Source organism: Heteronotia binoei, chromosome 12 (genome assembly GCF_032191835.1).
Source record: "Heteronotia binoei isolate CCM8104 ecotype False Entrance Well chromosome 12, APGP_CSIRO_Hbin_v1, whole genome shotgun sequence".
NCBI lineage: Eukaryota > Metazoa > Chordata > Lepidosauria > Squamata > Gekkonidae > Heteronotia > Heteronotia binoei.
The window spans coordinates 57875246-57888081 of record NC_083234.1 but is presented as its reverse complement, the minus strand read 5'-3'; the positions used below and the strand labels follow the sequence as shown (position 1 = coordinate 57888081).

At 42.9% G+C, this 12836-nt stretch overlaps 1 protein-coding gene across 2 annotated transcripts in view; it reads left to right on the top strand.

Moving 5' to 3' along the window:
- Window positions 1-9352: 9352 nt before the first annotated feature.
- Window positions 9353-12836, top strand: part of MAPKAP1 (MAPK associated protein 1) — a 214488-nt gene continuing 211004 nt past the window's right edge. The window contains exon 1 of one of the 2 annotated variants that reach the window (XM_060250673.1): window positions 9353-9602. The gene's annotated coding sequence lies outside the window, so the exon portion shown is untranslated. The remainder of the gene's footprint in view (window positions 9603-12836) is intronic. The other variant, XM_060250674.1, reaches the window with a different exon arrangement.

Below are 12836 nucleotides of genomic sequence, written 5' to 3'. Positions count from 1 at the left end.
TCTCCCCCCACCCGGGCCTGTCTTACCAGGTTCCTACCCCGACAAGGGAAGCTTTCCCATTCCCCGCTACATTACTGGCTGCTCTTAAAGGGAGGGAGCAGCAGTTGGCAGCCCTGATTTCTGCCCCGCACCCCCTTCCCATCTCTTTAGCCTAGGGCTCTCAATCCCCAGTTGAAGGCAGGAGAGGGGGAGGGAAATGTCTGCTGGGCACCCCGTTATTCCCTATGGAGACAGATTCCCATAGGGTATAATGAAGAATTGATCCATGGGGCTCTGAGGGGGCTGTCTTTTGAGGTAGAGGCACCATATTTTCAGCATAGCATCCAGTGCCTCTCCTCAAAACACTCTCCAAGTTTCAAAAGGATTGGACCAGGAGGTCCAATTCTATGAGCCCCAAAAGAAGGTGCCCCTACCCTTCATTATTTCCAATGGAGGGAAGGCATTTAAAAGGTGAGCAGTCCCTTTAAATGTGATGGTATTTGGAGTTCAGTTGTGCTTGTCACACCCTTGCTCGCCTTTTAAATGCCTTCCATCCACTTCACTCCCCACCCAGCCCTGTCTCAGTCAGCCGCACGCTTTTCTTCTTGTTTTGCCTCTAACCTCTTCCTCCATTTCATGTCGCCCCTCTCTCCTCAGACACTTATTCCTCCTCAGGCTTCTTACCTCCCCACCCCCCACACCTTCATAGCTTCTGGGAAGGGTCAGATAGTTCCCTACCAAGACCTGAAGAGGAGAGTGAAAATACTGTCCTGAATCACTAAATAAATATCAGTAACTGCTTCCCCCCTCAACTCTCTCGTGACACCTCCTTGCCACATACTGCCTTTTCATATAGTCACCAATATTAGAATAAGAGGCATATATCTATGGGGCTTCCCCAAAATCCACCCCACCCCCCAAAAAATACTTCCCTTCCTTATCTTTTTCTCTCCATTATTTCTCAAGAGTTGTACTCCCTATATGCCCCGCCCCCTTGCTTCATAGCCCCGCCTCTAAGCCTTTTGGTCGTCCCTGCGCCCACCCCCTTAAGGGCTCTTGCCCCGCCTCCCGAGCTTCCCGCTCTTTATTTAGCTCCTCCCTCGTGCATTCTCCCTCTTCTGCCTGTCTCAGCGCCTCGCTCCGCCCCCTCCTGCCCCTTTATTTTGCCTTTGGTGTGAGACAGTTCTTTTTAGCCCCACCCACTTTGGAGGTGTGGTTTATTTTATTGAGCTCTAACTCCTCAAGTTCCCTGTTGCCAGGGTCATCTTAAAGGGCATACGGGGGGGGGGAGGGGAGAAATAAGTGAAGTCTCAGTGTCGTTTTGCTCTAAGGGCATCCTACCGTTAGCTGTACTACGCTAACAGTACATGTTCAACTAAATATACACCCTGCGCGCGCGCGGAGCCGCTGGCCAATCAGAACATGGAACGAGAGAAGACGACGACGTCCAATTGCAGAGGACGGCTGAAAGGGACAGAAAGTCAGCTCCCGAGCGTTCCGGTCTCGCCCCCTTAGCAGGGGAACTTCTGATTGGGGCGTTCGAACGGTCACGTGTGGGGGAGCACGGATGGGCGGAGAAAACTGCACCTCCCGGCCTCCGATTATTGCCATGGCAACGGCCAACCTACCGAGAGATGGGGTTGTGGCTGCTCCTGGGAGGGGCTTGGTCGGTTGGCTTTCCTCGCAACACGTCTCTCGGGATGGTATTTTGTCATGGCAACCCCAGGTCCGTTTACGTTATGCGGAAGGGTCCTGGGTATGCTTACCTTGAATTAAATCCTTTTGAATGCAAAACTTAACTCCCAGGGAGCGTGTGTAACCCAGTGCGATTAATGTTTACTCAATAGTAACTGCTTACTCCCAAGCAAGTCCAAAATTGTGCAGGAAACTCGTCATGACTGTAAATTCTAGCTTGCTTTTATATAATGTTTTATCAGAAGTAAACATTTGGAAGCAAAGCTGAGTGGGGTTTACTTCTGCATAATCTTTAGACTTTGTAGTTAGACTGCAAATCTCTGCATATTTCACTGGGAATTGAGCACACTGAACTGTACAGAACTTAACTGTAGAAGAAAACATGTAGGAATCCTACAGTGGGATCAAATCGCTTCCCATTTCAAGAAGGTATGGAACATAACACGGTGACTGCAAGGGGGGGCGGGAAATGCTGGTCTTCAAGTTGCAGAGCAGCCAAGCCTAGATAAAGACCAAGGGCACTTTGATAATGCACTGTTTCTTTCATAACGCATGCTGTTTCCATTATTTTATACAGTGTAATCCACCTTGAATCTCCATGAGAAAGTAAATATAATGTATAATGAGCATTGCTGTTTCATTTCCATTTATTCATTTCATTGGGATGAATCCTGCATGTTCCTTTCATGAGATCAACGGAGGATGCATAGAAGCGATTTCTATCTTGGAATACCTCTGTTCTGAAGCAATATCTTCATGATGTCAGGATTTATGGGACATTTAACATTCCTACGACTCAGGGCGAAAGTGTAAGCTGACAATCTCAAATTGTCACTGACAGTCTTTTAGGTTACACATTTCTCCTAACCACATAATAAAGTTCTCATTTAGAAAAACAAACTGGTTCACTCATATAAAATTTATTTAACAGCATAGCACCTTGGACTATAACTACTTATGAAAATATTTATATGAACATTCTGTTTACTATTATTTATTAATGCCACATTTAAAAATATTACACTGAAAATTTATTCCATTGCACATTACTAAATAAATTATGCTTGTAATTTCTAATGCATTTTTAATTATGAATTTATCCATGTCTCCCTTTATTTATGATTGGACTGCTCCCTCTTGCAGCGCAGCATATATAATGGTAGACACTCTTAATGAAGCATTCTTGGACACTGCATATGATAAAACGTTCTTAGAGTATTTTATTTCAGGTGGTGTCTGTTTTTTATAGGCAATCCTAGAGTGTACTTAATAACTTCTACCTATTGGCACTTGCACTTCAGTCTGTCTTTGCTTTCTGGTCAGCTGACTAATAGGAACGCAAAGACTGTTACTTGAGAGTAAGTATAGTGGAGCTTCTGCTCAGACTTTTATAGGATCAGGCAGGTGCAGCTACAAGCCTTAGCCCACAATCTCTGGCCAGACCCTCAAGTACTACAGATGTCTCTATATACCAAGCAGTCTTGTTATCTGGAACCTGCTTCTAATAAATCACTGTCCCTATTTTTGCCTTTGGGGGAGATCCCCCCATTGTACCCTTTTAAAAAAAATTAGGCTCAAGGCAGCTAATGACAGCATTTTAAATATCTGCTGCACAAACTTTTTTGGGATGGGAGAGGTATTTTTGTATTTATGTGTGCGTGTGTGTATGTCGAAATCATGACGACTTCTAATGACCGTCCCTTAGTGGGGGCATGGAGGATATTCAGAGAGGTAGCTGAATAAAGCCTCACCCTGCTCTCCCAACTTCTGGTATTCCTAGCAGGTCTCCCATCTAAATACTTGCCAGAGTTGACCCTGTTTAGCTTCCAAGATCTGAGATTGAGCTTGCCTAGGCTATCCGGGTCAGGGCCACAGACAAACATTTTAAAGTTCAGCCCAACAAAAATTCTTAGTCACAGCACTCTTCCAAACAAGAATGGCAGTTGCAATTAATTTTATCAAACTGAAAATGCAGATAAATGTCCTCATCTATGTTTTACAAGCCCTTCTTAAGGCAAATAAATTTGCCATGTTCCCCCCCAAAACACAATGCCTAGACGGTAGTACTGTTTCTCTGGTGTTTTCTGATGGCTAGTTTTATTCATTTACTTGGACCATTTTTACTCTGCATTTCTCCCACAAGGTAAATTAAAAGATTATTTAAAGTGTACTTATAATATTTATGTAATATAGATTCAGCAACTAAAATACAAATCCATAGCATCTTAAAAATCTATGTATCTCATCATCAGCCATCAGTCAGGAATCGTTTTCTAAACTACTCAGACATATACAACTTAAGAAAGTTCAGCAAAGTAGTTGTCTTTCCAGAGATGTTCAGGAAAGCAATGTCATAATGTAGAAACTGCCAACACTGAATTTGGAAATTTTTGGACATCTGGGTGTGCAACCAGGGTTTGGAGAGGGGAGGGACCTCAGTGGTTGCCCCCCCAAAACCGCTTTGCTATAGAGTCCACCATCCAAAAAAGGGAAACTGTAGTCTGGAGATGAGTTGTAATTCTAGGACAGGGGTGGCTAAACTTGCTTAATGTAAGAGCCACATAGGATAAATGTCAGATGTTTGAGAGCCGCAATACATGAACTAATATTACACACATGTATTTATACTTTCTTTGCACTTTATAATACGACCATACTAGAAGGAGACTTTTTAAAAAACAAAAGCTGGGAATAACAGTTGGCATAAAGCCAGCATAGGGAAAAGTTAGGGGATTATTTTTTGGCACCAGTGGGAGAAGGAAACACGCATGTACCATATAAATCACTGACTACTGTTTGCATCATTATGCATCTCTTTGCCTTGACACCAAGATTAGTAAATATCACTCCTACAAGAGCTATTAAACGAAAGGGGAACCCTGTGCTGCCTTCTTTAATTCCATCCCTCCTTCCAGAGGTTCACTCAACTCTTGCACTCTCCTTCCCTGCTCTAGGTCTCCAGGCAACCTCTGGTGGAGAAGAAGAGCTTGCAAACCTGCCTATTTCTCCCTCCTTCCTCACTTCACACACAGCAGAAATAGTTGCCTACCTATGGGTCAGCGCTCAGAGACTGATTGAGGTCCTGATGCTAAACACATTTACTTGAGAGTGAGCCTGCATTAAATTCCTCCTTGTGTGAGCCACACAATGTGTGTGAAAGAACAGCATGTGGCTCTTAAGCCACAGTTTGGCCACACCTGTTCTAGGAGATCTAGAGGCCCCAGCTGGAGTTTAGCAACTGTACCAGCACTTAAAATTTAACCTGGAAACGTACTGGTAACCAGTGCAACATTTGCAAAATAGGTGTCATATTTGGATAATAACTAATGCCAGCTTACAATCAGTACCACCCTCCAGGTGAGACATGGAATTTTCCCACAATTACAACTGATTCTCCAGATTCCGGATATTAGTTCCTTGGGAGAAAATGGCAGCTTTATAGGGTGAAGTGTATGTTCTCACATCAACTCCCAAAAGCTGCCTCCCCAAATACTGCCCTCCCCAGGTACTGCTCCCAAATTATTAGAAATTTCCCAAAATAGAGCTGGCAACAACCCTAACTGCAATATAGCTGAAGGCTTCAAGTCAGACCTATGTATTGGTTTGCCAACTCTGGGTTTGGAAATACCTGGGGATTTGATGGTGGAGCCTGGGACAGTGGGGTTTAGTGAGGGGAGAGACCTCTGCAGGGTATAATGTGATATAGTCCACCTTCCAAAGCAGCTATTTTCTCCAGGAGAAGTGGAATAAATGTTTTAAATAAACAATAAAAAAGCAATCTATGTAATCTGAAGATCAGTTGTAATTCCAGAAGATCTCAAGTCCCAGCCTGAGGATAACTAAACAACAGAATCACAGGAAAAGGCAGAATGTAGAGCGTACCAACAATCCATGATGTAAATAATGAAATACATTTCTATGAATGCTGTACTATTTACTGGTATTAGTATCTTAAATGCTCATGATTCTCCTCAGCATACATTCAAAATTCATTCCAGTAGCAAAAGCAAAAAATTGTTCAATGCAACTGTTGTACTACTTACTGCTGTACTACTTACTTATATTTTCTTCATAAAGTGCTAAGTGCTCATAATTCTCCTCAACAAAAATTCAAAATTCATCCCAGTAGCAAAAGCAAAAAATTCTTCAATTACAACATTGTATTGAATAATTTTTTGCTTTTGCTATTGGAATGAATTTTGAATTTTTGCCAGGGTGAATCATGAGCACTTAGGCACTTTATAAATTAATTCAGTAAATATCAGTAAGTAGTACAGCATTCATAGGAATGTATTTCATTATTTACATCATGGTTTGTTGGTATGCTCTACATCACACCTGGAGGACAGCAACCCTACGCCATGTAGAGTGCACTACAATAGTTGAGTCTTGAGGCTACTGTATAGGATTACCAGGCGCTTGCTAACAGCAGGCAAACTCCTGCTAATTGTTGCTTATGCCTGCTAAAACTCATCTGAGAGCCAGTTTGGTGTAGTGGTTAAGTGTGCGGACTTTTACCTGGGAGAACCGGGTTTGATTCCCCACTCCTCCACTTGCAGCTGCTGGAATAGCCTTGGGTTAGCCATAACTCTGGCAGAGGTTGTCCTTGAAAGGGCAGCTGCTGTGAGAGCCCTCTCAGCCCCATCCACCTCACATGGTGTCTGTTGTGGGGAGGAAGATAAAGGAGATTGTGAGCCACTCTGAGATTCAGAGTGAAGGGCAGGATATAAATACAATACCATAATAATCTTCTTCTCTCAGGAGCAGTTCTCTCAGCCCCAGCAATCTCACATTGTCTGTTGTGGGAAGAGGAAGAGAAGGAGATTGTAAGCCACTCTGAGTGAAGAGCAGGGTATAAATCCAATCTCCTCTTCTTCTGTACACTGGGGTGGAAGCAGGCCAGCAAAATGGGAGGTGGCAATCTTTATCGACATGCAGTGATGTCACTTCTGGCACAATTTGGAAGCGCTGGCATCACATGGGGACGATGCTCTAGCATTCAACCCAAAACTCTAAGGATGTTCCTGCAGTAAGTACCTCCCTCCCTACATCTCCACCAGTTGCCAGGCCATCCCTGGCAACCCTGTATACCATATCATAGTTCAGCATGGGCAGGTCAGCAGAGTCCAAGAAGAGATCTGATTGCTGTACTGTGAACTGAAGGGGTCCACAATTGCTGTTCCGTGTAACCGAAAAAAACTACCTTTTTACCACCACCCTAACCTGCTTTTCTAGTAACTGAGATGGGTTCAACAAGATTCATAAGCTTTTAACAGAGTCACATAATAATAAATGAAGTGGGGCGCATAATACCCTCCAAACAGTCAGCCTTGCTAGGGTTGCCAGTTCTGACTTGGGAAATTCCTGGATTCTGAGATCAGTGCATTAGGAAAGGAGGAGTCTGGGAAGGGGAGGGAGCACAGCAGAAATGTTTCACTTTAGGTCTTTTGTTTCACCTAGTCTCCACGCTATGCCACAGAGTCTGAATCTGACATTTTGTCCATAATAGCTGATCTTAGTACTGTGGAGATCAGCTGTAACGCCAGGAGAACTCTAGGTCCCATGTGGAAGCTGGCAACCATCAGGGCTTTTTTTGTAGAAAAAGCCCAGCAGGAACTCATTTGCATATTAGCCCACACCCCCTGATGTTACCATTGTTTGACACATAGCTTTTTTTGTAGAAACGGCCCAGCAGGAACTTATTTGCATATTAGGCCACACCCTGCTACCAAGCCAGCCGAAACTGCATTCCTGCTCAAAAAAAAAGCCCTGGCAACCATATTGTTGACCACCATTTTTTCAGGATTCAGCTTCAGCTTGCTTACCTTCAGCTACTTTGCTACTGCAGATAAGATCACAGCAGAAACAGAAATGGCTCCTTCTTTATTTAGATAAAGAAACATACAGTTGGTTATCAGCATATTTATAATGGACAACTCCAAAGCTATGGATGGTTGCACTCAAAGATCTTGTACAAATATTGAACAACATGGGGATAATACCTAACCAGGACCGAATCTACATTTTTTGGGGGGGGGTGGGGAATAAAAAATGACACCCTCTTATGGGCCATTCTATCTTACGGTCCCATAGAATACAATGGACTCCATACCTAATTTGGTGCCCCCCCTCCGTTGGCACCTGGGGCAAGCACCTCCCCTAGATCTGCCCCCCACCTAGATCCAGCCCTGTGCCTCACCTCCACAGGACTCTGCAAGCAGTTCCCAAAGAACCAACAAGGAATCCCCAGCTGCCACTCACTGCACACAGTCACAGAAAACCTCCAATTTCAACCCCAAATGGCTCAAGAAACCTTGGTTGGTTGACAGTGTGAGAAGCTGCTGACAGCTTAAGAAAATCAACATGGAAATATGCCGCTTCTCAATACATTAGGCAAGGTGGTCCCATTTCCATAGCATAGATTGAAAATAACTGATCAGACTCTTGAAGAATGCATTGCTATACTGTTCAGAATACTGAGAATGTTTCATGATTTCATACTGTGGCTTTTTTGTTGTTTGTTTTATTTGAACTTTGCTGTTTTGTGTTCCAATTTTATTGTATTATTTTATGTTGTATTGTGCCTTCCTGTAAACCAGCAGATGAACTTTTAGTTAAAAGTACAAGATAGAGATCATCGTCTTCTCTCCTTCTCTGTATATATATATTTAGAAGTACCACCCTCACTAAAGTAAATTGCTTAGAACAGTGGAGCTGAATTTAGGATGTCACTGTCAAAGTGTACTGGGATGGCCTCTTGCAGCTTGGGGGAAATCAGCAGCAAATTAGGCCAGCCTCCTCTGTCTTTAAGAGCTGTGCAAAAGGAGAAATTTTGGCTGGGGTAGCTCACCATACAGTGCTGATAAAAGCTGCACCCACTGAAATGTCTTCCTCCTGGAGCTCTGCAAGCTATCATACTTGATTGGAGTAACCAGATGGAAGTGTAAGCTGATCTGCTGCCTATTCGAAACATTTATCTGTCTGCGTTCAGGTATGTCAGGTAATTCTGATGTTCCAGCACTAAAGATCGTCCTGAGGCATGAAGGTTACTAGGTGACCATCACTCAGTCCAATTTACTTGCAGGGTTGTTGTGAGAAAGAAAAGGGGAAGAACCCGGAACTCTTTGGAGAAACACGATGAAAATATAATAGTGTGTGTTTTCAAAAAGTGGGGGCAGGCTGACTGTGCTGTTTGCTTTTAAAATATTTGAGTCAAGGTTTTATTGTATTGTGCTTTATCCCCTACAGGTAGGGGGCAAAACAGAATTTTCAAAACAAGTTTTATTTATCGATTTTTGTGCTACTATATTTTGCTCATTAATGACTCCAATGCAAACTCACGCTTTGAAACAGGTGCTGGATTCCGGCCTCTCTCGAATCTCCGCCTTCTAAAACTGTTAGCCTAACTTACTAAGGAGCCCTGAGCAGACGCACTCTACATGCATTCAGAAGAACTGTTATCGCTGACCCTGAAAGCGGATTCAGGAACCGAGCTGCGATGACTTTTACCCTAGAATTGGAGCTCATAGAACAGCAGTAGCTAAAAAGAGGAAGAAAGAAGGCAACGTAGGCAGCACAAGGACCCGACGCGTCCTTTCCAGAAGCTCTCCTGTAGGTTTCCCACTTGCACATGCGCCGAAACCCCCTAGCCTTTCTCTCCCTCGTTCTGTTTCCCCACCGCACCTCCTCCCGCTGACCGCATGCGCAAAAGACGCGACGAGCAGCCCGTTTGTGGTGCTCTATGCTATTGACCACTTCCGAATAGAACTGCAAGTGTTTCCGGGTTAGCATCTTTCTGACTAATTCTGGGTGATCCGAGGCGTCTCCTGTGGCCCCGGAAGCGGCTGTTTCGGCCCTTGACGACCTACCCGGCACGAACTGGGACTCGGCTCCGAACGAAAGGAGTGAGTGCGGCGCCCACTAGGCCCGTAAGTAGGGGGCGCTGTGAGTCCCTTGCCCCGCCTCTGCCCTCATGCGACCCTTCCCTTCAGCCAGAGATCCAAGAGTCATGGCACCCCGCCCCCAGCCTCGCAACCACGCCCACTCGGAGAAAGCTTAGGCGTCAAGGCGACTTTCGCTTCTCACCGGTCGCCTTGTCTCCCACTCTTTTCTGTCTTTCTCACTCTCTGTCTTGATTTGTGGTTGACTGCAGTGTGCCAGTAGTTGGCTAGTGCCACCTGTGCCCACTTTGGGATGTACTGGCAAGTGGTGCTTTGCAACTTCACATGCTAGTCCAGAGAATTTCGAGTTTTTGTTTGCTTTTGATATACGTACATATAATGTAAGATCAGATGCCATGTGACTTTTTAAAAAGAAAGAACCAGTATGATATTTTAAAATGTAGAGCATTATTAGTAGCCTGTTTCCACCAAAGCTAGTTTACAAGTGTATTAGAAAATCACCTTAGGGACTTGAAGCACATTAGAGTTAATAAATGTATTGTTTCTTTATTAAACTTGTGTCATGCTTTTATTCTGCTGTGGAACTCGTGGCTGTCTCCACCGGTTGCCCAAGACATCTGGAGATCCAGATGCTGATGAGCAGTTTGAACATAATTAATTATTTAGTTAGATATTTATACGCCACTTTTCTCTCCATTGGTGATCTAAAGGCCTTGACTACATCATCATTCTCTCCTGTTTTATCCTCACAATGGTTGACCTATAAGAAAGATTCAGGTAGGTAGCTGTGTTGGTCTGAAGCAAGAGAACAAAGTTTGGATCCAGTGGCACCTTCAAGACCAACAGATTTTAATTCTGGAATTCTGAAGAAGTGTGCATGCACACAAAAGTTTATATCCAGAATTAAATTTTGTTCATCTTAGAGGTGCCACTAGACTCAAGTCTTTGTCCTGGCTGAGAGTAATTAGCCCATGGTCATCTTCTGTTTCAGAGAACCTGGGTGCTAGCCTCTTCCCAGTTCCAGTGCATTTGTGTCTGCAATCTTACAAGCCATGAAGGAGGAAAAAATATGTTTTCTAAATAAATCATGGCATAGCCCTAAAGCATAACTGTTTTCCCTCTCATGAACTTTTTTGTGGCAGAACCTTTTGTAGATCAGATGGACTTGGCTTCTAGTTAATGAAAGCCTCTGTCAGGATAAATCTTAAGGTCCTACAAAAAAAATTCTTGCTGTATCAGAACAAATATGATTACCTTATAGAAGTTTACTCAAGACAGCACGGTTCATCTAAGCTATGAAATTCTGCCTCATTTCAAAACAGAAAAGGAAAACAGAAGTGGTTCTGATGTCTGTGGGCTGCTTTAAACATAATAGTTTTTTTCTACAGAAAGTTTTTGCAGAAGAAATGTACAACATACCCATGTATATTGTCATGTGGAAATGGACCTGTATGTATTCCCACATGTATGGACATGCTGGAAAGCTGCAATTTGTCACAGACAACATGCTGTGCAGCACCTTTCTTGGGAAATCATGTCTTCTCTGTAGAGATTTTAAACCACACGGGACCACAGTTTCCAGTAGGACTTTTTTTTTAGCAGGAACGCACAGGAACACTGTTCCGGCTGGCTGGGTGTCAGGGGGTGTGACCTAATATGCAAATTAGCTCATGCTAGGCTTTTTCTACAAAGAAAAAGCCCTTTGCAAAACAATGGTGACGTCAGAGGGTGTGGTCTAATATCCATTTAGTGAGTTCTTGCTGGGCTTTTTCTACAATAAAAGCCCTGTGTACATGTAGCATAATGCATGCATATGCAATCATCACATGTGAAGAAATGACCATCACACAGTGTTAGATATGTTTTGGAAGTTTTCATTTAGGTATTTTGTAGTACAATCCTAAGAACACATTTCTGGGCATAAACCCCATTGAATAAATGTGTAGGATTCTGAGTAGATGTACATAAGATTGTACTATGTTTTAAATATTTATCTTTAGGAATAGTAAAACTTTTCTTACTTAGAACTGTAATACAAGCTTCTGTTGACTGGATAATAATGGATATGATTGGTTAAATGGGTAGCAGGACATCTACTCAGAGTTACACACAGGAAGTATATAATAATATAAAATATGTAACCAAATTGGTAAAACAGGTATGCAGACAATTGGGCAGCCCCCTTAAATAATAATGTCCAAATTTTCAGTCCACTCAGCTGCAGCCGGGGAGAGTTCAAAGAGTTCCATCTCCCTGGAAAGTTCAAAGAGTTCCATCTCCCTGGAAAGCACAATGCTGACATTTCTGTGACAGATGGAAAATAGTTTGGTGAGTTGCACCACAATTGCATTTGGGTCCTGGTATGTTGCCCCATTTAAACAACAGGTCTGCACAACTGCCAAAGCCTTTGTATTCTTTTAGCTGTCTACCATAGTTTACGTGGCAAGTCAAATCCTGCGGGCTTCTCCTTGGTGTTTATCAGGTTATAGATATCAGATGGAACTGATCACATCCATGTTCAGAACTGTTCATTCCCTAGGTTGAAATTGTGTGATTGCAGGATTTGTGCAGATCTTATTTCTGGATGTCAGGATCTTAGTCTGGAGAGGGTGTGTCAGCCATGTCTCTGTGGATGTTTTCAGTTATCTTTTTATATTCAGGAGAATATAGAAATTCTCCTGAATATAGAGAAATTATGTTCAAGGAATGTGCTGGTTAATGCTGAAGAGAAATGAGTGATAAAGACCAGGAAATGAAGAAGACAAATGTTTTTACTGTCAAATGATAGTATAGAACAGGAAAAGGTTATAGTTAAGAGACTAGATATTTTAAGAAAATAGAGATTTGTTACAACTAATCTGGATGGTTGAGTAGCTGAGGCAGAGGTGTAGGTATGTTAATGTTTGGATCAATCCTTTCACCAGTCTTACTAAAATATTTAATAGTGATTCAAGTTTAGATATTCTGTGCGTATTTTTTCCTTTATGATACATTGTATCTCTTAAAGGAAACTGGTGTAGAGTATTTTGGTATCCTCTTAAGCCTATTAGCCATTTTCCAGGAAGTGATTTGTCCCTAAACTGGGGCTTCCCTGTAAGCCTGAGTAAAGCTAACAATATATATTCAGAGCTGCTATTTAATGAAAGTCTTTGTGTGTTGGAGGTAGAAGAAGGTGGCAGAATAGGGGCATAATAAAACCCCCTACTTGGATCCATTACTGAGGCAAAATAAGCAATAGATGCTATTGGGTGTTTTGCCATA